Source organism: Chiloscyllium plagiosum, unplaced genomic scaffold (assembly GCF_037043375.1).
Source record: "Chiloscyllium plagiosum isolate Xiang-an unplaced genomic scaffold, Cpla_swu_hap1 HiC_scaffold_3, whole genome shotgun sequence".
Classification (NCBI taxonomy): Eukaryota; Metazoa; Chordata; class Chondrichthyes; order Orectolobiformes; family Hemiscylliidae; genus Chiloscyllium; species Chiloscyllium plagiosum.
In genome coordinates this window covers 29954478-29982294 of record NW_028270141.1, presented here as the reverse complement: position 1 = coordinate 29982294, position 27817 = coordinate 29954478, and the positions used below count along the sequence as shown (strand labels likewise).

General features: G+C 40.3%; 1 protein-coding gene and 1 long non-coding RNA gene across 9 annotated transcripts in view; one reads left to right on the top strand and one right to left on the bottom strand.

The window, feature by feature from the left end:
• Nucleotides 1–20150, bottom strand: part of cln8 (CLN8 transmembrane ER and ERGIC protein) — a 31861-nt gene extending 11711 nt beyond the window's left edge. Inside the window, exons 1-2 of one of the 8 annotated variants that reach the window (XM_087978268.1) lie at nucleotides 17470–20150; nucleotides 604–806 (exon numbers count right to left, since the gene is read on the bottom strand). The gene's annotated coding sequence lies outside the window, so the exon portion shown is untranslated. Of the gene's footprint in view, nucleotides 1–603; nucleotides 1146–17469 lie in introns of those variants that run through there. The other 7 variants (XM_087978276.1, XM_043679077.2, XM_043679093.2 and 4 more) reach the window with 7 other exon arrangements.
• LOC148150543 (uncharacterized) lies at nucleotides 109–22263 on the top strand. Its single transcript, XR_015752561.1, has 3 exons — nucleotides 109–310; nucleotides 4445–4532; nucleotides 21632–22263. It is a non-coding gene; the product is annotated as an uncharacterized LOC148150543 (long non-coding RNA).
• Nucleotides 22264–27817: the final 5554 nt, after the last annotated feature.

Below are 27817 nucleotides of genomic sequence, written 5' to 3'. Positions count from 1 at the left end.
CATGAGCCCAGACAGTGACACCCATATCCCATGAACGAGTGAAAAAGAAAAGCAGGCAGGTTATTGGTGAGCAAGGGTGTTTTATAACTTTGTCAACTATACCTTTCACTTTGCTGATGATGCAATAATTAGCCTGTTTTTCAGTCAGGACATGCCTGGACTATTTTTCACATTGTTGGGTAAACAGCACTGTAGCTGGAACAACTTGATCAAGTTTGTGCTAGTTTTGAAACAGGACTTCAGTGTTACCACTATCAGGATCCATAGCTTTTACTGTCTCCAACAACTTAGTTATTTCTTGATATCTCAGGTGAGTCAAATTAACTTAGAACTGTAAGCTTGGATGCTGGTGCCTCACTAGGAGGCCAAGATGGATCATCCACCTGATATTGCTGACTGAAGATTGGTGAAAAAGCTTCAGCCACACATTTAAAATCATAATTTTGTAATTATTTTCTGGCTTGGGGAGGGGTGTTCAACTGCCTCATCCTCCCATTCAATGAGACTGGCTATAGCCAGACTTTGTTAAATCCATTGGAATAGCTGGCCATTATAGAATATTTATGCCGTTGTGCATACACAATTCATTTGCTGAAGCTTTACCAGTTTGGCATGCCTTTTGTGTGCTGCAGGCGGCTCAAGTTGGTTTTGTTTGCTGGGAGCTGATTTGTCCACATGTCAACCAGGAGTTTCATTAAATGTTAGCCAATAGGTGTGTTAAAGTACCTATTCGCTGATGGGCTCGACCTTAAGCCTCTCGGTTCGTTCCGGAGATTGTACTCTGTGTTAGTCTGGAATATAAAACTCTTACAGACAGTTTAATTTAAATTACATTTATATTACACTATAACATCAATACTTACAAGTCAGCTTGAGCTAAGGTTCTAAAACCTTGAGCAGAGTAGCAGCACCAACTCTTACCCCCAAGAGCTCACTCAGGCTACTCTTATTGCTGCAAACAAGCTGTGTTTATACAGACTTAAAAATTACAAAAATGCCACATATCCTTAATCAGATGAACAGCCATAAAATGGCAAAAGTTTGCCGAGGAAGAGAAACTCTGACAGGTCTGTGTACGCTTGACTAATTAAGCATGATCAAAGTGGGAAGTTAAAAAACACAACACAAGGTTATAGCCCAACAGGTTTAATTGGAAGCATACTAGCTTTCAAAGCGCTGCTCCTTCATCAGGCGATAGTGGAGGAGCGACGCTCCGAAAGCTCGTGCGCTTCCAATTAATCCAGTTGGACTATAACCTTGTGTTGTGCGATTTTTAAACTTTGTACACCCCAGTCCAACACCGGCATCTCCGAATCAAAGTGGGAAACCTTGATCCAGACAGGCCCAAATGGCCAATTGCTTCCCTTCTAAACGAGGGACTAGTCTAAACTATGTGGAAAGGTCATGAGGTAACCTTGCTCAGCTAACATGTCAAGTATCATTGTCCTACAAAATGGCTTCTCTTTTTAAGAAAACCCTAGATTCCCAGAATGCAAATTAAATTTAAAACATTCCTGGTTCTCAAGCTCCAGGGAACAATACAAACGTTCAATCCATGAAAAGACAGTATTCACTCAAATCAGACCACAAAGAGTTAATCTTTCCATTAGCATCTGTCCTGTCTGTTTCCCTTGAACCCTTCAGTCAGTGAATGTAATTTACAGAAGAATGTTTTCTCTCACATGAACATCTTCCAACTTCCTTACTATGCCAGTTTTAGCCTTCGTGTTTTCCTAGCTTGTAAAGGGTAATGAGACATTCACTGTCCAGAACAGTCAAGATGAGGGAGCTGAGCTTCATAAATTCAATTCTGCTCAGTGTGGTATACATGAAAAGCGTATCAGGATTGTTCTATTACATGCATATTCTACTCCGCTTTTCTTTTCTATTGAGTATGAGTTTTGTTAAGCGTCTTCGATGTAACCAGAATTTTAAGTTATCAGACATCCTACTGTGAAATATGCGTAATCATCCAGCCCCCAGTGTGAAAAGGAAGTACTGCCATACATTCCACAAGTGAATAAATGTCATCACCTTATTTACACTGATCCATTGACACTAAGAACAGAAGTCCCCAATTCTTCTGAACAAATGCCATCTCCCCCACCCTGCCCCCCACCATGGTCAAGCGGTTTCCTGCATTTCCTTAGCAGATGTGTAACATCTAAGGCTACAAGCTTTCTCAGGTATACAGGATTCCAAGAGATAATGTAAAGGTAAACACCGATTCTGCATAAAACCTGCCAGGTTTCAGAAGGTTTAAAGAGTAAGCTTGAAACTTCATTTTCTTTAAAATCAGAAGCAGAAAGTCAACTTGTAAAAACCACTGCAGGAGCATACTTTCTGATGTTTTGACCCTATGATGTAAATTATAAGATATATACATAAACATTTCAAGTTTGGGTACCTGGTTTAGAGTTAGTAACCTGTGGATTTTGTGCACCAGAACTTAAAAGTATTTTTGTAGCCAATGTGATTTCTTTTAAAACAGTTTTTGAAGCACATGAATGCATTTTTGCGCACCACTAATGGAATTTTTATTTAGCTTTCTTTTTCAACCCAGGTAAATAAGGGGACCTTAAGGTTTTTCCAAGACTTCTGGCACTTGTTTTCATAGCTTAAATGAAATACCCATAGGTTAGAGTGGAAGACTTTGGTTTCAGTTTTATTTTGTTTTGAGCAATCCTATGAAATCCTTAGAACAGGATGGTTGTACAGACTCATGCTCCTGAGAAGGGAAGGAACTAGGTTACCTTAGAGTAATGAGTTAGTGTTAGTCTCAGACCAAAAAAGTGTTGAGATAAATCCCTGAAGAGGCTACTTTAAGTTGAGTGCATTTAAGCTCAGGTGTACAACAGCCTCTTCTTAGACCTATCTGCAGCTCTAGACTAAAAGTTGAAGTTACAAGTGACTTAAATCTACCAAAAGGTGTAAGATAATATTTTGAATGATGTTCTTGATTCTGTATCAGGGTGCATTTTAAGTATTAACCAAAAACTGTTTATATTTTCAATTTATAAAAGGAGTATTTTGAGATTAATGGAAATATACTTTTATGTAAGAATTTAGGTTTAAGAACTGAATTTATTTTACAAGATGATATTTTGGTTTATTCTGTGTTATAATAATTTGTTAGCAAACTTCAGATTTTTTGTAATAGCAATCTCTACTGCATTGTATGTTTATGCTTCAGCAAATGAACAGTTCATTAAAACCAAAACAGATCAAAATGTGGTCTGTCAAACCAGGCTTCTGAGAACTGACATGCTTGTAATATCAGCTGCAGTCATAACAAATCCACCTTATCTCCATTTCAAATGCTTTTTAAGCAGCAGTTATTGAACATCATTTATCTTGATATCTGGGCAAATTCTGTATTGTACAAAATATTAGTTTTCATATCCACATGATAAAGGCAGAGACTCCGTTCCCCTTCAGGAAATTCTGCCTCTACCCTCTAGTTTTAATGCTTCACAGGTTCAGATCATAAGTGTAATTTCAAAATATCACAAAAGACATTCTCAAGATTACGATTTGAAAAGAGCCAATGTGAAAAAGATTTTTTCTTGAGAACATTTATTACTCGAGCGAGTTCTATTACTAGAACTTGGAAAAGTACTTTGAAATGTCTAACCATGTGTCCTAGTAACCTCAGGAAAAGCTTTGGCCTTGTTAGGATACTCAGTTCCCTGGAAAATGTCAGGAGATTTCTTTTTTGGAAATGCTGTGGTAAAACTAGATGCCTGAAAAATATATTCTATTAAATCTCAAATATACTCTTGTATTTTCCCCAAGTAGTTTTTGTATAGCTTCATGCTAACTAAAGTTGCCATTCCAACGAAGAGCAATAATCCTTAGGCAGCTGATTTACAAATACACCTTCCAACTTACATCTACCTGCCGCTAACTTACATTCTGCAAAGGCAGTTTCCTACACTACCACATTTCTTCAAGCTCTGCCAAACAATGGTTGCTGGCATCCTGGTGATGAATTCCTATAGGCAATGCTAACTCCTGACCAATCCAGCTGGCATTTCTTTTTACTTATGCAAGAGCATGTACAGCACCAAATAGGAGTAGGCATTTCAAGGTGACCAGGCAGGCATTAACATCACATTGTGACAAACTGTGGAAGCCTCTTACATAATATCCTCTGGAAAGAAATACCTCTATAATGCAATTTATGCCACAACAATTACTCTGCCTTAGATGTGAAGATACAAATATGTATGGGCAGACAAACTGCCTCTCAGCTATCCTGCCCATCATCATGCAGCAGAGTCTTTGAAGATCCCGACTGGTGAATCTTCTGATACCAACTAAACAGCTCACATTGAAGAAAATGGTCATATTTTCAAAGTCCCCAAAATACTAGCTTGGAATCTCTGTAGGCTTTTAACTCTGATATCATCTGCACATCAGCTCACGATCTCTTTCCTGCCAGGTGTCCATGGTTGTAATGAAGTCTTGGCGATCAGCATGTTGCTGGGCTCAAAAGAGCATGGTGCCCTTCGCCACCCACTTTTACACAGGTAGGTGAAGCCAACATTTTCTTGAAACAGGAACTTAATTCCAACCCCAGCCGTAGGGCTCACAAACAAGAATATGGCACAGATTTCCAGACATTGTGACCTCTACCACCCAAAACTGAGGTACACTAGAGATCAAAATTAGTCTCTGAAGTTCAGGGAAACTGAGTATTCAGTTTGTAGAATGAATACAGATACTGTATCTACCTGTAGGTACTTGTCTATTTGCACTGAATTAAGTCTAGGTCTGCTAGGTCTCTCCCCTAATACATTGGCCTGAATTTTGTCATAAATTTAATAACTCAGTTTGATTAAAGACTACATTAGATAGAAATGTCAGGTGACAATGCTGAAGCTGCAGAATTTGAAATCTGATTTTCTCTTCAGGCTGGGGCTGTTTTCCCTGGAACAGAGGCTGAGGGGTGACCTTATAGAGGTTAACAAAATTATGAGGGGCATGGAGAGGGTAAATAGGCAAAGTCTTTTCTCTGGGGTCAGGGAGTCCAGAATGAGAGGGCATAAGTTTAGGGCAAGAGGGGAAAGATATAAGAAAACTATGGGGCAACTTTTTCCACACAGAGTGGTATATGTATGGAATGAGCTGCCAGAGGAAGTGGAGGAGGCTGGTACAATTGCAACATTTAAGCGGCATTTGGATAGGGATATGAATAGGAAGGGTTTGGAGGGATATGGGCCGGGTGTTGGCAAGTGGGACTAGATTGGGTTGGGACATCTGGTCGGCATGGACGGGTTGGACCGAAGGGTCTGTTTCCATGCTCTACATCTCTAATGACGATGTTGATACATAAACATCTTATCAAGAGATTCAGCTCCAAAATACATGATGCCCAAGAATTCCTACTCACTAGATACTCACTAAACAGAAATAGGTCAGGTTTATGTCAAGTACAAGAGAATTTCTGAACAGCTTATTACAATATATTTACTACCAATCTCAGACACTGAACATTTGCTTCTTAAAAAGCTCACTAGTTAAAAAACTCAAACTTATTTTTTTAAAAAACAAGCAGAGACCAAAGGAGATATCCAACACTCCTAATTGTTCTTCGCAACAAAGGGTTCAGTCACCTTGACAATTACACTGCCAAGTGGCACTGTTGGTGGGAAAACCAACCAAAGAACTCTGGTTAAGACAGCTTAAAGAGGGAATCTTGTAACAGGCTAGTGAGTTAGATGCAGAGAAGGAGGAGGTTTCATTAGACACCATACTGCTGAGAAGGTGGTGTAGTTGGTCATCAGGAAGATGTCTCAGGAGCCATGTGATAGCACTTTGCAGGAGAAGTCATGGGATGCTAGAAAAGAATTCAGGCTAAAATGAAGCATTGGGAGTCAACTGTACAGTGCAGGAGAGAGTAGGGGAGAAGCAAATACTATGACAGCTTTTGCTTGATGCAACTGACAAAACTGAAGTGGAGATGAACCCTGATTGGTGCCAGAAGAGGGAAGTTAGCATTTACTTAAGGGCTACAATTGTGCCCATAAGTGCCAGAGTATTTCATTGTAAATCCACTGGAATATTGTCTCAGTTGAAGAGATTAAACCACCAGAATGCAAGTAGGCAATGAGACTGTCCAAGACAGTAACTTAAGGGAGTTCCAAAGCTAGGTCTTCAAAACAAAAAAAAAGTGAAAACCCTTGTGAAGGAGGCAAAGTATTATGTGGATATGGTGCCCCAGTGTCACTCCTGCCTGGGCAAGTTGCGGGGATATCCCTGGGACCTACTCTGATGGGATCTGGTATTTTATGGGAAGTTCAACCACAGCTCAACTATTCACCCATATTTACCTCATGTCAGTTTTGGATGTTAAGTTGCATATTTATTGCATGTTGTTTTACTTTTCTAACTTTGTAGAGTTAAGTTCAGAATTATGGAATCTTACAGCCATTGAATCATACAGGTCTACAGCACAGGAAAAAGGCCCTTTGGCCCAATACTTCTGTGCCAGTCAAGAACAAGTACCTAAATTATACAGCTCCCACTTTCTAGCATTTAATCCACGTCCTTGGATGCCTTGGCATTGCAAATGCACATAATGAAAATCTTGAGTTTTTTATCACCTTAATAAAACTTGTCTACTTATCTACTTCAAAAGAAAAAATTTGCCAGTTCCTAACACGATAGTATAATTTCCCTTCTTACCCAAGATCACAACACTAAAGATCTTAAATCCTGTAGAAGATTTAAAATTTATTAATTTAGATCACTTCCTACCTTCATTACGCAACAAGACAGTGAACTTAGCTGTTCTACATTACACTTAAGGAATAAGGGGTGTGTGTCTCAACCACTTATCTGATTAGCTTTCTTCTTAACCAATGCTTGTCCTGTTCATTTAGATCCCCTCCACAACGCTTCAGCTTGTTAGTACTGCAAATTGCATTGTATATGCAAACAAACATTCTGTTGAATATTATTACAACAAACAGCATTCACAACTCACCACATAATCTGGGTCTTCAATCAACGAATGATACCTCGTTTAGACTCGTGTACATTTGGCTTTGAGCTAGATAATTGATTTAGGCATCACTTGGACTTTTTTTTTAACCCAAAATTGCCAAAATAATTGGTCTTCAGGTGAAAGTAACCATTAATATTTAATATACCATCTTTATGCAGACATTCTTTACAACCTGTAGTGTAACAGTTTAAACTGGTCTTTCCTCATTTATTCCATCTGGTTTCTCTTCCTCTACAAAAGCTACCCATACAAAACAGCAGTCAATACAAATATAGAAACTTCAGTGAACCACAAGAGTGAACTGTATGTGGTGTCACCTCACTGGGATTATACTGTAAGCACCCCCCCCAGTAGTCAGCAGGAAATTGAGAAGCAAACTTGTAAGGGAATCTCACATCTGTAAAGAATAGGGTGGGGGAAATATAATTTTCCTACAGACTGGGACTGCCATAAGGTCTTGGATGGCAAGGAATTTGTTAAGTATGTATAAGATAACTTTCATATTCAGTATATGAATATTCCAGAATGTGCAAAACTTGGGAAATAAGGCAGGGCAAGTGACTGAGGTGTCAGTGGGGGAGCACTTTGAGGCCAGTGATCATAATTCTTTTAGTTTTAAAATAGTTATGGAAAAGGATAGACCTTGTTTAAAAGTTCTAAACTGGCGTAAGGCCAATTTTGATGGTATTCGGCAAGAACTTTCAAAAGCTGATAGGCTGTCCCAATCTGCAGGTAAAGGGACAGAAGGAAAGTAGGAAGCCTTCAAAAAAAAACAAAAAAAAAAATCACAAGAGTCCGGAGGCTCTTTGTTGGTATTAATGTGAAAGGCAAAGGTGGTAGATATTAGGAATGTTGGATGACTAGAGAAGGAAATGGAAGCGAGAGAACTTGGTGCAATAAATGGTTATCTTGAAAAGTATCATATTACAGAGCAGGAGCTGCTGAGTAAACCAAAATATTTAAAGATGGATAAATCCTTGGCACCTGACCAGATGTATCGCAGAACTTGTGGGAAGCGATTGCTGGGCGCCTTGCAGAGATATTTGTATCATCGATATGCACCTTTCAGTCTTCCAGCAGCTCACCCATAGCTAATGTGATGCCTTTATTTAAGAAAGGTGGTTAAGAAAAGCCAGGGAACTACAGACTGGTGAGCCTGCAGTCAGTGGTGGGCAGGTTATTGGAGATTGAGGGACAGGATTTACATGTATTCGGAAAGGCAAGTACTGATTAGGGACAGTCAACATGGCTTTGGGCATGGGAAATCATGTCTCAGTCACTTGAGTGAGTTATCTGAAGAAGTGCCAAAGAAGACTGATGAGGGCAGAGCATTGGACATTGTCTATATGGACTTCAGCAAGGCTTTCAACAAGGTCCTGCGTGGTAGATTGGTTAGTAAGGAAGAGATTTGGATGAAAATTTGCTTGAAGGCAGGAGACAGAAGGTGATGATGGAGGATTACTTTCCAGACTTGGAGGCCTGTTACCAGCAGTGTGTTGCAAGGATCAATGCTTTTGTCATTTATGTAAATGATGTGGATTTGAATATAGGAAGAATGGCTCATAAGTTTATAGATGACAAAATTAGTAGTGTAGTGGATGGTGAAGAAACTTCTCAGAATGCAACAGTACCTTGATCAGATGGGCTGCTGAGTGGCAGATGGAATGTAACCTACATTAATGAGGTGTTGCATTTTGGTAGAGCGAACCTGGGGAGGTCTTATACAGTTAATGGATTGCTGCCAAACAAAGAAACCTAGGGTTGCAGGTTCACAGTTCCATGCAAGTGGAGTCATAGGCAGAGTGGTGAAGGCAGCATTTGGTATGTTTATTGGTCAGTGCATCGAGTATAGGAGTTGGTATGTCATATTGCGGCTGTACAAGACATTGGTTAGGCCACTTTTGAAACAGTGCATTCAAATCTTGTCGCCCTGCTATAGGAATGATGTTGCTAAATTTGGAGAACAGAAAAGATTTAAGTATTTTGCTGGAATTGAAGGGTTTGTGTTATAAAGAGGCTGAATATGCTGTGGTTGTTTTCCCTAAATCGTCCAAGGTTGAGAAGTGACCTTATGAAGGTTGATGAAATCATGAGGGGCACAGATAGGTCGAATTATCAAAGTCTCTTTCTCAGAGTAGGGAAGTCCGAGAGGACATAGGTTTAAGGCGAGCGAGGAAAGATTTAAAAGGGACCCAAGGGGAATCTTCTTCACTGCAGAGGGTGTTGCATGTATGCAATGAGCTGCCTGAGGTGGTGGTGGAGGCTGGTGTGATTACAACATTTAAAAAAAAAAGACATCCAGATGGGTGCATGAATAGGAAGGGATATGGGCCAAATGTTGACAAATGGGACTAGCTTAATTTAGGATATCTGGTCAACATGGAAGAGTTGGACCAAAGGGTCTTTTGCCATGCTGTACAACTCTAGAAGAAGAGAAGTATAAGGCATACCATCACTACATCATTTGCAAAAAAGCTTGTGTTCTGACTATAAACATCCTTATCAATTGCTGAAACAATAAAGACTCAAATAATTAAATGCTATTTTTACTTTAAAATTGCCACTTAAATTCTTGAGTCACCATTGTAAGCAAATGAGCTCCAAACAGGATAGAAGAAACATAGCATAGAGAACAGATATTTATAACATTAAAGAATAGATTAAATAAATTGAAGGAAAAAGAATTACTGAAGCAGAAAGGCAAACTAGGCGAAGACTCCAATTGACAAAGGAAAAGCACCAATATGGGCCAGTATGGCTGTATGGGTGTTTTCCATGTTTCAGTTCTCAAGTAACTCTAAACATATAGCCTACAATAAAAGTGTTGGGTTACATGTACTGGAATGTATGTGTCTGCAAGTACAAGACAGAATATATTCCTGTTTTTCTGAATTGTAACATGAGCTAAAGTGTAATTCTTTGCATAGAGTGAATGAATTAGCCTAACAGGAGGTGCAAGTCTTCCAATATGGAAAGGATAGTATTCTAAATGGGCTACAGGAACATAGAGCAGGTACATGTAGTCAAATAAATCATTGAAAGTGTCAGGGCAGGTTAAGAAGATGATTCTGATCCTGAGCTTTGTAAATGGAGGCAATATTGTAATGCATGAGTGACACATCCTAATCATTAGGAGAGATGTCTCAATCTAATCTCCTAAAATCTGTGGATAACAAACAATATGCTTTTTTTCAAGATTTTCATTTTAATTGGAAGGCACAATTGTGGGAGTATCAGGTACTGAGGTGGAGCTGTACTGTTAGATGTCATTTTTTAAAGTGATACTAAAGAACAGTGATTTCTTCTGCTACCCTAAAAAGTATAAAAATGATGCAGAATGTTTTGAAGAGCAGGGGAAGTCTCTTGCTAGATCAACAACATCTGTCCCTCAACCAAACTGGATGTAATCAAAGTTTCTTGTTACATTTTCTTCCTCAAAATAAGTGAATCGTGGATATAAGAGTTAGAGATTTTCTTATTGGTATAAATGTGAACTTCAGCTTAAAAGACTATGCCTCTGTGTGAATGCTCAACTTTACTGCACAAATTCAAAGTTAGAGTAGACAAAACTACAATAATTATGGACAACTAATCAAAGGGTTTAGATTATATTGTTTACAACAACCCCAAAGGCTTAACTAGAATCTAGGCCAATCAATTAAAGCAACTTCCAAGTCTTTCTCCAGCATCCTGTGTAAAGCAAAACAGGCTAGTTGCAATGATCAAAGCAAGAATGGCCATGCTTAGGAAAGTTAAAAATCAACACCAAGTTATAGTCCAACAGGTTTATTTGGAAGCACTAGCTTTTGGAGCGCTCTCCTTCATCATGCTTAGGAAAGGAAGTGCTCTAAATTTCATCTTCCCAATCAGCCATTTATATAGCAGATTCAAAGTCAGATCATTGTAATAAATGCAAAAATACAACTTTTATAAATTAGGACCTACATAGACTGAGACAATTCTGTTCCTCAAATACTAAAGACAGAACAGATGGCAGAGGTACTTGCAGCATGCGGGGATTAGTAATTTCAGGAAAACCAGAATAAAATTGAGATTAAAATAGTAGCTGAACATTATTTGATGATTTGAGTGTAATGATTACAATCATTACACAACATGAAATCATGAAGGAGTTCAGCACATGACTTGATGACTCTGCTCTCGCAGAGATCTAACACAACATACCTCCCCTTTCTCTGCAGTCGTGCAACTTACTTTCTTCAATTGCCTTTCGAAAGCCAAGATGGAATTTGCCTCCATCACCTTCTCTCATGAGTGCATTTCAGGTTCTAACCACTTCCTGCATTAAAAGATCTTTCCCACACATCCTGTTTGATTTTCCTTATCATTAAACTGATTGTCCTGTCTTGTTGTTGACCATTACAAAAGGAATAATCTCTCATCTACTCTGCACAAGCCTTTTCGTCCCATTTCCCAGGAATAATTCTCAAGCCTTTGTTGCACTCTCTGTTAAAGCCTTATTCTTCCAAAGTGCAATGCTCCAAATTGGATCCAATATTCCTTTTCAGGCCAAACAGTATTTTCAAAAGGTTCATCATAACTTCCATGCGTTTGCAATCAATGCCTCCATTTACAAAGTTCAGGATCCCATATCCTTTTGAAATCATGTTCTCAACCTGCCCTGCCCTCCAATGATTTATTTGTACCTGCTCTGTCCTGTTCCTGTAGACCCAATCGAATTTTATCCTTTATTCTGTACTCCTTCACAAACTGAAACATTACACACTTCTGCAAATTATATTTCCTCTGCTAAGTGTTCAATCATTCCACTGTGATCCAGGAAGGCTTGATCGTGAAACACTTTCCTAGATTCATAATATTTTAAGAGTGCAAACGGCCCTATCCATTCTATTAAAACATTGCATAGGAGCATGCCAAGCTTGAAAGTATGGTGATTCCACTGTCAATTCCAGAAAACATTACAGGTTAACACCACAAAATGTATTAGGCATTAAATATATTTTTGGAATAAAGTTGAATATAACTGTAATAAACCAACACAAATTGGTCAGCTTCCCATTGTTTATCTCGCTAGGATAAAGCCACCTGATACAAAGGAACCTCAATTATCTGAATATCAATTATCCAAAGTTCGGATTATCTGACGATCTCAAGGTCCCAATAGAAACACTACAAAGAGGTGAATCCAACATTGATTGCATCTTTTGTTTAGTGATTAAAAATGATTTTGGTTTACTCAAATGCTGCTGAGAACAGTCCTGGACATTGATGGGAGCACAGGCACCATCTCGAAATGACTGACCTCCCACCCTCTCTCCCCACATCTTCCCTGGAGTTCTACACAGAGGTGTACCCCAAACCTCCCTCGCCTATGGAATCTCTCCAACATCACCCTGTATAGAGCAAATGTGGGACTTGTCAAAATGTCACAACAGAAAGTTGGGTGTGGCTGCGCATGTGTGCGCGCGCGCTATTTTGAGACTTACCCCAAAAGGTAGCAGCTCTGTGTCTAGTCTGGCTGCCCTGGAGAGGGGTGGGGGCGGGTTTCATGCATGGTGTGCTGCTGCCTAGTCTCCTAAACAGGGAGCAGGCTTAGCAAGGGCTCGCTATGTCAATCCCAATGAACTGATGGGGTGGGAGCCTTCAACAATGCTGCACGAAAGTGTCTGCTCAGAAACAAACCCTGAGACAGAGAGAGGGAGCAAGGCAGGCAGAGCGAGGAAAAAGGAGACTTCAGAAAACTCCGAGCCCCAGAGAAGAGGCATTGAATCAATTAATTGAATAATCAATTATCCGAACGAAATACTGCCCTCTCACATTTGGAAATACAGTTTCCTCTTAAAAACATTTAAAAATGTTAAAATCAATAAAGACCAAGGCGATGAAGGTTATTTGGATAAAAAATTTGGAATATGCGCAATATTAGAGCTACAATCGCTTGTGTAGATTAAGCTGGTTCAAATAAAAAGATCTGTCTGAAGCATTTGTGTTTCTCTCCAGAGGTGCTACCTGGCATTATTTCCAGGAATTTATGGTTTCATTTCAGATTTCCAGCAATTACAGTAGTTTGGTTGTGCCCACCATAAGGTATCTGGTGCAGCTTCCTGAGTACTAGACTGTGCAAGAATAAGCCAACTTGCAATCTTTCATCACCACTGCTATCCTTCTGAAAGCAACTAGACCTGAATTAGCCCACTTTTAAGGTAGTGCAGCAGTAATGTCAATAGACTAATAATTTAAAAAGGACCATGCTAAATCTCAGAGGGTGTAAAATCCCATAATGGCAGCTGGTTGAATTTAACATTAATGTAATCTGAAACTGAAGGAGAGAATTGAAAGCTAATGTCATTAATGTGATTATGACAACTATCAAATGTTTTAAAAACCCATCAGCTTCACTTACACCCTTTAGGGAAAGAAATCGGACATCCTCACCTGGACTGGCCAACATGCGACTCCAGGCCCACATCAGTGTGGTTGACTCTTAAATGCCCTCTGAAACACAGTCTAGCAAACTATCAGATCAAGGGTGGTTAGGAGCAGGCAACAAATATTTGATGTGACAGTGACACCTGCATCCCATGTAAAAATAAAAAACATCACCCATTCTTCTCTTGAATCGATGTTTTTAAATAATGCTTTAATACCTCAAGATACTTTCTAAACTAGTCACTGGGTGCAAACCACCTTGTATTAGTTCAGATATTTTAAAAAGTTCACCTATGTTTCTAATCAACTGGTTCAGAGATGGATCAGGTGCGACTTGAACCTGGGCCTCCTGGTCCAGGGATAGACACTACCACTGCACAAGTTCAAAAGGTTCACACAGAAAAATAAAATAGAGTATATTCAATTCATTCCATCATAGAAACCATAGACAATCTCACACTGTTCACTCCAGATATTTCCAAATATTAATCATGCTTTCCTTGAAATACTGCCTGACAACGCTTGATAAAGAGATCTCACTCTATTCAAGCTGTTTCATGAAGGACATTTGTACAAAATGAAATACATTGGCACAAGCATAGACCAATATCAAAAAAGGTATCAAGGCCAGTTTTCAAGTCACTGAAACATTATTTCTTACTACATAATTTTCTATGACTATTGCATAAAGGTAGCCTTAGGCATAACAATTAGAAGGGGATATAACAGAAGTGCTTGATGGATCAGGGAATATTTGGCAATAAGTGAACATTCAAAACAAGGTTGAGGGAGTTAAAATAGGTAAGGAAATGGTAGACCAAATGAACAAGTATTTAGCTTCTGTTTTCAGTAACTACTGTTAACTCTCCATTTCACACGAGTAACAGTCACTACTTACCTATTCCATTTTTAAATACCTGTGTTTACATTTATCTACCTTCCTCTCATAGTAATTTCTTTCTCCTGATTGGCAGGAAATGGCTGTAAATCATTCTTCATATTCAGTATAATAAACTGATTTGCTACTCATCTTAGTGCAACTATAGACTTTGTCCTCAAGTTTGATGCTTTCCTTGAATCCTTTAGTTATCCATGGATGGCAAGTCTTTCCCTTCAAATTTCTTCTTTATAGTTGGAACATACTTAGCCTGAGTATTTAGAAATATTCCCTTCATGTCTGCCACTGTTTCTATTGATCTTTCCCCCGGACCAACTAGGCAGGTTCACTTCAGTTAGCTCAGCATTCATACTCACTGGAGGTGCACTAAATTTCAAAAGTAGTCATGATTTGGAGATGCCAGTGTTGGACTGGGGCATACAAAGTTTAAAAAAAAAAATCACAACACCAGGTTATAGTCCAACAGGTTTAATTGGAAGCACACTAGCTTTCGGAGCAACGCTCCATCAGGTGGTAGTGGAGGGCTCAATCCTAACGTACAGGATTGAACCCTCCACTACCACCTGATGAAGGAGCGTCGCTGCGAAAGCTAGTGTGCTTCCAATTAAACCTGTTGGACTATAACCTGGTGTTGTGTGATTTTTAACTAAATTTCAAAAGGATTTGACAAACGCCTCATCCAGGCTATTACTACCAGTCTGATTTTTTTGTGGTCATATACAGATTATGATCATTCACAATTATCAATGTTCTTTTACTGTAAGCCTCAAATGTGTGTAATTCATCCAATATTGTGGCGACACTCACTCTAGTGATGTCTCACCTACTATTCCTCAGCTCCACCCAAACCAATTCTCCATCCGGACCTCCTAAACCAAGGCCTTCACTAACTATTGCATCAATGCCATCCATCTTGAACAGTGTTTTTAGAAGTTAATCAGCTTCTTGATTCTTCTGAATATTCAAAAAACAATCCTTACCACAAAGCCATGTCCCCACAATAGCTATCAGATCATTAATTTCAATTGTGCTATAAATTAATTTGCTTTGTTATGAATGCGAGACATAGATACAGAATCTTCTGTTTTGTTTTATCATATTTGTAATATCCAGATTTGCTGCATTTGGTCTTGGCTTGCTTCAGTAAGACCTGGACACTATCCAGGTTTGGGTTGACAAGTGGCAAATAACATTCGCTCCACAGATGTGCCAGACAATGGCCATCTTCAACAACAGAGAATCTAATCATTTGACATTCAATGGCATTACCCAAACTTATGCCTTGCATTTTCGCACTGCTTAGTTTGAAGTCCTCTCTACTTCCCCAGTTTGCCACAGTACTGATCCAGCATGGTTCAGGTACAGACCATGCCAACTGCACTGCACCCAAATAAAAACAAAATGCTACAAATGCTGGAATTCCAAAACAAACAAAGTGCCGAAGCAGGCAGGTTTGGCAGCATCTGTGGAGAGAGAAACAGAGTTAACAATTTGAGCTAACAATCCAAGAGTCAAATTGGATTTGAAATGTTAACTTTGTTTCTTTCTCCACAGGTACTGCCAGACCTGCCATTTCTCCAACATCTATGTTTGCATTGTGCAACTTCCCCAGTACTAATGCCAGAGTCCTACAAACCAGAACCTACTCTTTTCACCACATTATCATTTCACTCATCTTTTCTGTCTACTACTTCATCACACCACTGTGTTCCCTGGCCAACACTTCTATCTCAGGCTTGCTGCGGTGCTCCAGCAAAACTCAGCACAAGCCAGAAGAACAGCATCTAACTTTCTGCTTTTGGTCTCTGCAGCCTTCAGGACTCAATATCCAGTTCAGTACTTTTAGGGTTTAAGTAACTTTTCCTATGTCCTTACCCCAACTGCAACACACCAGACTTTGTCATCACATGGGCTGCCACTACAATCAATCCATTGTCAGATACTAATGGGGAACATTTGTACCTACTGATTCTCCAAGGCTGACCTTCACCCATTTCTTTATCTACCCAATAACCACTCTCTCTGGGATCCATCTTCACTTATTGTTTATGCCAATCCCCCTACTCCTACTCCACCTTCATCATATAAGAGCAGCACAGTGGTTAGCACTGTTGCCTCACACTGTCAGGGACCTGGGTTTGATGCCAGCCTTGACTGAGTGTGGAGTTTGCACATTCTCTGTCTGCACCGGCTTCAGTTTTGTCCCACTGTCCAAAGATGTTTGGGTTAGGTGGGTTGGCCACAAAATTGCTCTGCAGTGTCCAGATGTACAGGCAAAGTAGATTAGCCATAGTAAATGCAGGGTTAGAGATAGAATGGGAGGAGAATGGGTCTGGGTGGGACACCATAATCCCATACATTCCAACCTTTTTCCAGCTACAATCAGTTCTGAAGAACAGTCACTGGATCCAAAATGTTAACTCTGCTTTCTCTCCACAGATGTTGCCAGACCTGCTGAGCAATTTGTATTTGTTTCAGATTTCCAGCATGTGCAGTTCTGTATTTTTGTTTTTTAAAAAAAAGGAAGATTTATAGCTTGGTAGGGTGTAACCAGTGGATATCTATAAGGAGCAGTGCTCAAGCTTCAGCTATTACTACTGGAGTATAACGTATACAGATTTGCTGACGCAAATTAAGTTTGGAAATAAGCTGCAAAAACAAGAGAGATGCTCAGGGATATTAAGCAAGTTTATTAAGTCAGCAAGGATGTGGCATTAAATGCTGTGCAGCTCTAATGGGAAAGAAACAAGGGGTATCTTTATAAGCACGCTACTTGATACCACTTGACATGAAAAATAAGTACACAGAACTCAACCATGAAACTAGAGGAACTTATTCATACTGTCAAAAGCGTTTAAATAATTCAGTTCCACAATCTGTAGACTTCCTGGAAATGTTAAGTTTTTTTTAAATCAAGTTAGTTGCTGTTCTGCTTTTGATGAAGTTTTTCCTACAATGTAAGCAAACATAATAAATGCTGCTACTCTCAGTGAGAACAATGTAAATTATTAAATTGTCAAAAGAACTGGACTAACTCTTACACAACAATGCAATAAATACATATACAATCCACTAAGCAATGATATATAATTATAAACATTTTCAGCTCTGCAAAGATCTTGAGCTGATGGGTGCAACATACGCTTACATTTATCTCTCCCATACTAATCATTCGAGAACACTGGCTTTGAAAAATGTTGCAATCCCTTCCACAATCCTTAGCTTTTAAACAGTCCTTTTCCCATTTCAGTCTACAATAAGAGAGACAAAAAAGAAAGAACACGGTGTTCAGAAAACATGTCATATAAGTAAGTTTGCTCGCTGATTAGGCAGCATTTAGAATACTGTGTCCAGTTTTGGGCCCCACACCTCAGGAAGGACACTGGCACTAGAGCATGTCTAGCAGAGATTCACACGGATGATTCCTGGAATGGTAGGCCTAATATACAATGAATGGCTGAGGATCCTGGAATTGTATTCATTAGAGTTTAGAAGGTTGAGGGGAGATCTAATAGAAACTTAAAAGATAATGCATGGCTGGGAATTTGTTTCTGTCAGGCAGGGATACTAGGACCCGTGGGCGCAGTCTTAGAATTAGATAGGGGTCAATTTAAAACAGAAATGAGGAGACATTTCTTCAGCCAGTGTGTGGTGGACCTGTGGAATTCACTGCCATGGAGTGCAGAGGAAGCCAGGACGTTACCTGTGCAGGACCACCTGTGCGGCAACTTTCAGGGTACAATGTACCTGAACTCCCAGATCTCTCTGCTCATTAACTTTTCCCAAGGCTCTTCCACTTACTGTATAATTTGCACTAGAATTAGACTTCCCAAAATGCATCACCTCATATTTGCCTGGATTGAACTCCATCTGCCACTTCTCCACCCAACTCACCAGTCCATATTCTCCTGTATTCTTTAACAGTCCCCTATGCTTTCTGCTATTCCACCAATCTTTGTGTCATCTGCAAACTTGCTGATCATACTAACAATGCCATCTTTCAGATCATTTATATGTTACAAACAGTGGCCCCAACACTGACCCCTGTGGAACACCACTGGTTACCTTTTTCCATTGAGAAACTCCCTTCTACTACTGCCTCCTGTTGCTTAACCAATTCTTTATCTACCTAGCTAGAACACCCTGCACACCCTGTGACTTCACTTTCTCCATTAGTTTTACCATGGGGAACTTTATCAAACACCTTACTAAAGTCCATGTATATGACATCTACAGCCCTTCATCTATCAACTTGGTCACTTCCTCAAAGAACTCTATTAAGTTGGTAAGGCACGATCTACCCTGCACAAAACCATGTTGCCCATCATTGATAAGCCCGTTCTTTTCCAAATATAAATAGATTTTATCCCTCAGTATCTTCCCCACCGCTGACGTCAGGCTCACTGGTCTGTAGTTACCCGGAATATCCCTACTGCCCTTCTTGTACAGGGGGACAACATAAGCAACCCTCTAGTCCTTCGGCAGCTCACCTGTGTTTAAGGATGCCACAAAGATATATGTCAGGGCCCCAGTCATTTTCTCTCTCGCGTCTCTCAGCAACCTGGGATAGATCCCATCCGGTCCTGGGGATCTGTCCACCTTAATAACCTCTGGCCTACCCAACACATATTCCCTACTTATGACAACGTGATCCAGAGTAATCAAACTTCTATCTCTAATCTCAACATTCATCATGTCCCTCTCCTCAGTGAACACTGATGCAAAGTAATCATTCAGAATCTCACCCATTTTCTCAGGTTCGACACAGCCTTCCTTCCTTATCCTTTAGTGGACAATCTTTCTCTAGTTACCCACTTGCTTCTTATAAGAATAAAAGACTTTTGGATTCAACAATGATAGGATCCCTCTGGTCCTCACTGAACAACATGCCAGCTTCCACATCTAAAAAGGACTGTAAGCTGTCATTTCAGTCATAAACAGAATACCATGACCAGGCATATTCTCCTCCCCTTGTCGGCATTCTACAGGGACCATCCTCTCCAGGTTACTCTTGTTCACTCCTCCACTCCCAGTACTGCCTTAGCACTTTCCCAAGCCGCAGAATGCGTAACATCTGCTGATTTATCTCCTCAGCATTCGAAGCCCCAAGGTGAAGCAGCAATTTACCTGCACTTCAATCTAGTATTCTGTATTCACTGTTCACAGCGTGGTCTCCTGTACATTAGGGAAACAAAATGCAAACTGGGTGACTGCTGACAGAACACCTACATTCTGTCTGTCTGAGCTTCCAGTTACCTGCCACTTCAACACCACATTGTACCCATCCCAAGATTTGTGTGACAGGCCTGCTACAGTGTTTCAGCAAATCTCAACACAAGCTCAAACAACAGCATCTTATTTTTCATTTGGCAACTCTGTGGCATCCAATACATAACAGTGAGTTCAATAATTCTAGAGCTTAATTCCAACCTTTAATGTTTTTCACCCATGCCACACTCAGTCCTGCTATGACATGTTCCTATTAGCACAGTCACCTATTCTCACATACTCCTTAGCCTATTATCGCAACAGATGGAAACAAACAAGTTGCTATCAAAAAACTTAGCTCTGGCAACATCTGTAAAGAGAAAACAGAATTAAACATTTCAGATCCAGTCACCCTTTTTCAGGAATAAATGTGACTAGGTAAAGACTGGCATATATTCTGAACATGGGGTGGAGGAGGAGTAAACAATAAGTGAAGATGCAGCCAAGAGAGTAAAAAAAAAGTTGGGTAGACAAAGGAATGGGTAATGATTAGCCTTGGAAATCAAAATTTAAAGAATCAGAAGTGGCATCGAAAGTAATGAGTGAACAAGAAAAACAATTACAATCCCAGCCTTCCTGAATCGCAACCCATTCACTTACCACCCTACCACTTTACTACAATGGCATCTCACTTGTTCACCCATCCATTAACATTGGATCTTTCAGCTTAGCTTGGAGCAGCAGCTATTGCATAAGCAGAAATTGATGGAGTTATTCAGCAGGTCTTGATAGCATTTGTAGAGAAAAAAACAGTTACTGCTTTAAGTCCAGTGACCCTTACAAAGGTCTGACTTGTATTCCCCCACCCTGTTACTCTAGCACCACAAGGAACATAGCAAGTTTTGAGAAGATTTGTAGCTTAGGTTGAGGTTCCGAATGTAGGTTTGTTCACTGAGCTGCAAGGTTAATTTCCAAACGTTTTATCACCCTACTAGGTAACATCTTCAGTGGGCCTCCAGACGAAGCACTGCTGACAATTCCTGCTTTCTACTTATACGTTGTTTCGGTTGGTGCTGTCATTTTCGGTTCTTTTTCTCAGGGGTGGTAGATGAGGTCTTCTAACTCTTGTGTTTGTTGATAGAGTTCCGGTTGGAATGCCATACTTCTAGGAAGTCTTGTGTCTCTCTCTCTCTGTTTGGCTTGTCCTAGGATGGATGTGTTATCCCAGTCAAAATGGTGTCCTTCCTCATTCGTATGCAAGGATACTAGTGAAACAAAACAACATGACCCTCTCTCACTAGTATCCTTACATACGAATGAGGGTGGACATTCACTTTTACTAGAACAACACATCCTAACAGAGACACACATGAGAATTCTTGGAAGCATGGCATTCCAACCAGAACTCTATCAACAAACACATCGAGTTAGACCCCATCTACCACCCCTGAGAAAAAGAACAGGAAACGACATGACCACAGGAGATTACATCACCAACCCAAAGAAACCCAAACATACAATTAGGAAGCAGGAATTATCAGCAGTGCTTTGCCTGGAGGCCCACTGAAGATGTTACTTAGTAGGGTGATAAAACATTTGGAAATGAACCCTCCAGCTCAACGAGCAAACCTACATGCAGAATCACAAGGAACATCTTGTGGGGATTCTATAATCTACACTTCTGAAGAAACCAGGCTCAGTGGAAATGCAGACCAGTTATCAGAGTGCAGAGAAGAACTAGCAGTGCAACAACTCAACAGTGGTTTCTGCTTGGTGGAAGATCCAAGTCAATCAGTTTACTTTCACTCATTACACAGAGTAGGAGACAATGTGCTCTGTTGCTTTCGCAATGTGCGATGGAGAAATGTCGTGGACACTCATGTCAGCTATTTGAAATCTTGTACAGTGCATAATTGCACTTTCAGTGCAGCTCGCCCCATTCTCCCCTACTCTTAGCCTTTATTATCACCTTTTTTGTCATAGCCTGCTTTCCTCAATCTCCTTGTTTTCATCTCTCGCTCTCTCTCTGGGCTCCACCCCCATCTACCTGCTGACCTACTTCATCTTCTGTAATAAATATCACTTTTCCCTCGCTACTACAGGTTCTGATGAAGAATCACCGGAGTCGAAACGTTAGCTCGGCTTTCTTCCAACAGATGCTGGCAGACCGACTGAGACTCACCGGCACCTTCTGCTTTTGACCATGATTAAGGAACCATGCTGACAATGGCACTGAGACTGCATTTACTCACCCTCCGCCTCGCCGCCGGTTTGAAGGTCTGGTCACCCGATCTGGTCACGTGAGGCGATCACCTGATCATTCCCCCGACTGGAGCTGGCTTCCGATTGGAGGTGGGGCGCACAAACCCCCTGCGGACTACGACTTGCTACTGGGTAGCAAATGTATCAATTAGATTGTATCGACCAATAGGAAGCGGGCGGAGGGGCTCTGTGACGTGTCTGGAACGTCCCCGGGATAAACTGGTGCTGCGTCTGACTGAGCTGCGTTTGCTGAGAATTTGAAATAAAAACCTGCACAAATCAACCAAGCTCAGCAAAGACAAACAAATGCAACTGCCAGACCTCCTACACATACGTACCCCGCCATCAGTATGAATATCATTGTTTCTCAGCTACTTTCAGAGCCGACAAAGGGCCGCTGGATTCGAAATGTTAACTCTATTTCTCGACAGATGCTGCTGAGTTTCTCCCAGCACTTTGTGCTTTAGCTCGCTGTCAGTGAACCACGAAATTCCCCACCCATCTACCTGGACGGGAATTGCCGGGGAATGTGAACATCGACCTCTCGGAAGTTTCCTAGTCCGGGGAGCACTCTGGAAAAAAAAATCTGCCACTGAATTAAGCGGAAATTGCCCACAGTTCGGTGATCTTACCAGCGTAGTTCCCCGGGAAATGGTAGAGCGAAAAGTCCGAAAGCAGCCCCCGCCCCATCACTCATACTTGAGCCCTTGACTGTGTCCTAACCCTAGCCACCATCCCACACTTGAGGTCTTGATCTTGTGCATAATTAGCCGACTATATAAGTTGGAGTTGTGGAATTTGAGTGGCATCTTCGTTCATAAGACGTTAAAAAGTGTTCACATTTTCCTGAATTCAACATTTTCATCGTAACTCTTAATCTTTTCTTTCTTCAAACCCCATTTAATATCTTGCTAAATTATTGTCAAGATTGCTACGCAAATACCAGTTGCTGGTTTGGATGCATTTAAGTGCTCATATAGCTCTTGGATGCAGAACCCTGATCCTGTGTTGAATTCTGAGATTCTGTATTTTGGATCTGAAAGTTAGTTTTCTAGCTGCTTCTCTTCGGTGCATTTTGGATTAACCTCATACAAAATTATAAATAATCCACAGTGAAGAAGCAGAACATTGACCCAAAAATCTGTACCATTGTTTATGCTCCATGTGAGCTTCTCACTACTTGTATTAATATTTGTGCAGTCATTAAGATCATTTACTTCCACCCACATAAAATTGTCTGTGATGGAGTATTAACTGTTAAAAAAAAAAGCTTAGCTTGTTACCTCCAGGTTTAACAATTACAACATACCTCTGATCAGTATCTCACATTCTAGCCTCTGTAAACTTGGGGTAATCCATTACTGCTGTCCATGTCTTAACCCATACCATTCTCCATTTTGCTATCTCATCAATCCTCACTAACCTAAACTGATTGCCAAACAATCTTGCTTTTAAAATTCTTATCATTTTATTTCAAATTAATCCATGTCCTTGGCCTTTCAGAGCCCCATAATCCCATCCAGTCCTACAATGGACAACATTGGTAGAGTGTTAAATGAGTACTTCACATCTAGTTTTACTCAAGAGAAGGTAGATGCAAGTACAGAATTCGAAAAGACAGACCGTGAAGTTCATGAGCAGATTGATATAAGAAGTGAGGCTGTACTGGAGAATTTGGTAGGTTTAAAACTTGCCAAATCCCCAGGTCCCAATGAGTGAAATTCCAGGCTGCTGTGGGAGATGAAGGAGGAAATCACAGGTGCCCTGACACAAATTGTTATTATCGCCTCTGGTCAAAGCAGTGGTGCCAGAGGACTGGAAGATGGCAAATGTGGTTTCACTTTAAAAGAAGGGTAATAGTGATAGACCAGCGGACTATAGACCAGTGAGTATCACATAAGTTGTAGGGAAACTGTTGGATGCTGCCTGAACTGCTGTGCTCTTCCAGCACCACTAATCCAAAATCTGGTTTCCAGCATCTGCAGTCATTGTTTTTACCTTGTTGGAGAACATACTGAAGTAGAAAATTAGTCTCCGTTTAGCGAGGCAATGTTTTACCAGGGATAGTCAGCTTGGCTTTGTCAGAGGGAGGTCAGGCTTAACAAATCTGGTTGAGGTTTTTGTGGAATTGACCAAATATGTTGAAGAGGATAGCCCAGTTGATATAGTTTATATGGATTTCACAAGGTCCCACTTGGGAAATTGTTAAAGAAGGTAAAACTAGTGGGATCCATGATAATGTGGAAGTTGGATCCAAAGTGGCTTAATGGCAAGAGACATAGAGAAATGATAGAAGGTTGTTTATATGACTGAAGCCTGGTATGAAGTGGCACATCACAAGGATCTGTATTGGGTCCTTTATTGTTTGTGATATTTATAAAGGATGTCACTGAAAATGCGGCTGGGGGAAAACTGTGCAGATGACATGAAGACTGTTTGGGTGGGTTGACAGTGCGGAGGAAGGTCTTAGGTTGCAGGAGTATATAAGAAGGGATTGGTCAGATGGGCAAATCAATGGCAGATAGAATGTAACCTTAATAAATGTGAGGTGGTGCACTTTGGAAGACCTAACAAAGCAAGGAGTACTCAATGAATGCCAAGACACAAGGAAGCTCAGAGGAACACAGGGATCTTGGGCTGCTTGTCCACACATCCCTGAAGTGACAACGTAGGATAATAGGGTAGTTAAGAAGGTACATGTAATGCTTGCCTTTATCAGTTCTGGTCACCAGGAAGAAGGATGTAATTTCACTGGAGGGGATGCAGAGGAGATGTTGAAATAAAACAAAGAACTGTGGATTACAGAAATCTGAAACAGAAATTGAAATTGCTGGAGAAACTCAGCAGCATCTGTTGAGAGGCAGCAGAGATGGCATTTTGAGCCCAGAACTGATGGTGGCTAGGAAAAGGCAGTATATATACTGACGGCAGGGAGTGGGTGGGGGAAGGAGTTAGCAGGTAGAGATGGAATCCAGTTGAGCAGACAGAGAGATGGATGACAATATGTCAAGCAGAAGGAAAAGCTGATAATGGGGACCAAAATAGGTGAAAATGGCTATGCTGAAAACAATCCATGTCATTATAGGGGTTTTGGTTTGGTAGAGAACATAAGAGAAAGTGTTCAGGTTCTAAAATTATTGTTCTCGCTATTGAGTTCTGAAGGCTGCAGTGTCCTGAAGCAGACAAAGAGATGCTGTTCTTCCATCTTGCGCTGATTCTTGCTGGAGCACGAGATAAAGATGTTGGCTGGTGAACTTGGTGGTGTGTTGAAATAGGAGAAAGTAAGGACTGCAGAGACATCAGAGTGGAAGAGTGTGGTGCTGGAAAAGCTCGGCCAGTCAGGCAGCATCCGAGGAGCAGGTGAATCAACGTTTTGAGCATAATCTCTTCATCAGGAATGTGCATCCTGATGAAAGGCTTATGCTCAAAACATTGATTCACCTGCTCCTCAGATGCTGCCTGACCAGCTGTGCTTTTCCAGCACCACACTCTTCGATAGTATGTTGAAATGGCAGGCAACTGGATGGTCAGGGAACTTTTTGTGGACAGAATGTAGGTGTTCCATAAAACAGTCACCCAGTCTGCATGTAGAAGAGACCACATTGTCAGCAGCGAATACAAGATTAAGTGAAGTGCAGGTATATCGCTGCTTTGCCAAGAAGGTGTGCCTGGAGCCTTGGACAATGAGGAGAGAGGAAGTACAAGGACAAAGTGTTGCAACTTGCATGAGAATGTACGAGGAGGTTTGTGGAAGTGTTGTGAATGGAGGAGGAGTAGATCAGGTTCTCCTAGGTGGAGAGTTCCCTGTGAAATGCAAGGGAAGATGCCATGGAGGTGTGGAGAGGTTTTAGGAATGTCAGCATTTATATGACTTTTTCCTGGCCACTAACAGTTCTGAAGAAGTGTCACTGGACTCAAATGTTAAACTATGCTTTCTGTCCAGATGTTGCCAGACCTATTGAGTTTTTCCAATAATTTCTGATTTTGTTTCACGATGATGTTGCCTGGAATAGAGCATTTTAGCTTTGAAGAGCGGCTTGGTAATCTCAGGTTGTTTTCTTTGCAGCAGAGAAGTTTAAACAGGTGTCACGATAGAGGTGTATGAGAGTATGAAAAACATGGGCAGGGACAGGGTAGGTAGTAAGCAGTTATTTTCCCTTAATTGAAGGAAGAAACAAAGGGGTAGACATTTAAAATGAAAAGCAGGAGGTTAGAGGGGATTTAAGGAAAAGTCTTTTCACTCAGAGGGTGGTGGATGTCTGAAATGTACTGTCTGGGAGGGTAGTTGAAGTAGGTAATGTTACAGCCTTTAAAAAATGAAGATGCTTGAAGTGTCAACATTCAAAACTATGGGTCTAGTCCAGGGAAGTGAGAGTAGTCGAGACAGTAGTGTGTTTTTGGCAGAACATATTCAATGGGCCAAAGGGCTTCTTTTGTACTGTATGATTCTAACTGTTTGATCCTCAATTTCTGATGTCTTGTGCACCCCAATTTTAGTTGCTTCATTATTACTGGCTGCAAAGCCCTGAAGTACCCTGCTTATTTATCAACACACCTCAAAATTACTCTCCTCCCTAGCTATTTGAAAACCTAGATCTTTGATCAAGCTCTTTAGTCATCTGACATAATATTTTCTACTTTGATTTTGTTTCAGACTTTTGTACTGTAATGCTGATGTGCTGTGCCTTGAAATAATTAATGGCATTAAAGATACTGTAAAAATGAAAGTTGTATAAATTTCTTATATAATTGTCTAGCCTACACTTAGTGAATTTACTCTATTTACCTCAAATGCTGTACATAGCAGTGAGTGTCACAATTACATTAGTCTGAAAAAATAGATCTCTACTAAATTAGAATTACTAATAATTAAAATTTATAGTGTCTTGTTTTGCTATCCACACATATACCTCTATCTCACCAATCTTTACTAAATAGCCCCAGCTTGTTCAGTTTTTCCTCATAGCTTTATGCTTCCAGTTTTGATATCATCCATATCAATCCTTTGTTGCATTTTTCCCAGTACTTTTAAATCATTTTTGCAATATGGGGGCCAGAACTATGCATATTACTCTAGCCAATATCCAAATAAAATTTGCATTGATTTTTCTTTTGTTTTTGAGTATCTTTTTCTCCAGAAAAGCACACTTGTCCATTGTTTGTATTTGTTTGACTTTATTGATTTGTGAATCTATAGATTCTTTTCCATTTCAATACTGTTTAATCTCTTAATTTGCAAGAAGTAGGTGGTGTCCATATCCCTCCTCCTAAAATGCAGCAACTCACACTTATTATCTAAGTGGAAATGTATTTGTCCAATAGCTCATCTTCTCTGCAAGTTTGTTTTAATGCCTACTGTTTTGTGACAATTCTATTAATGTCACTCAGTGTCTTACAATTTGGTTTTGTTCACAAATGTTGTTTTTATACCTCAAGTTCCCATGGCCAGATCATTTATCTAAATTAAGAACAACAGTGACCCCAGTACCAATCTAACTGTCAGCAACATCGTAGCATGTGATCCAGAGCTTAAGTACAGTGTGTATTCTATCTAGACAGAGAATGAAATAAGAAATATCATCTGACAGTGAAGGTCTAGGATGGGGCAGCTTTTCAAAAGGGAATTGTGACCATAGCGACCAGAGTTAAATCAGAGGCTTCATTCCCTCAGTGACATTATTGGCCCAATCCTCCCCAGTATACTTGTCTTAATCCTTGGCTGCATTTGGGTCTTTGGTGTCCTTTGTCTGTTTATTGTCAGGATGAGTTTAAAGTGCCCATAGGTCTCCTGCTGCCTTTCTCTATCCCCACTGCTCCTGCTTATTGCTTTTGGCACATTTACTCAGCAAATTTATTGTCAATGCCAGATGTTTACAGAGCAAATATATAATCACTGCCAGCTGTTTTCTCAACAAATAGATGTCATAATAACAACTAAAAGTTGATTTAGAATAGATGATTTTCTATAAGCAAATATTAGCAAGTAACTCTTCTGGAGGAGGGTAAAGGGGGACTGAATCAGAAAA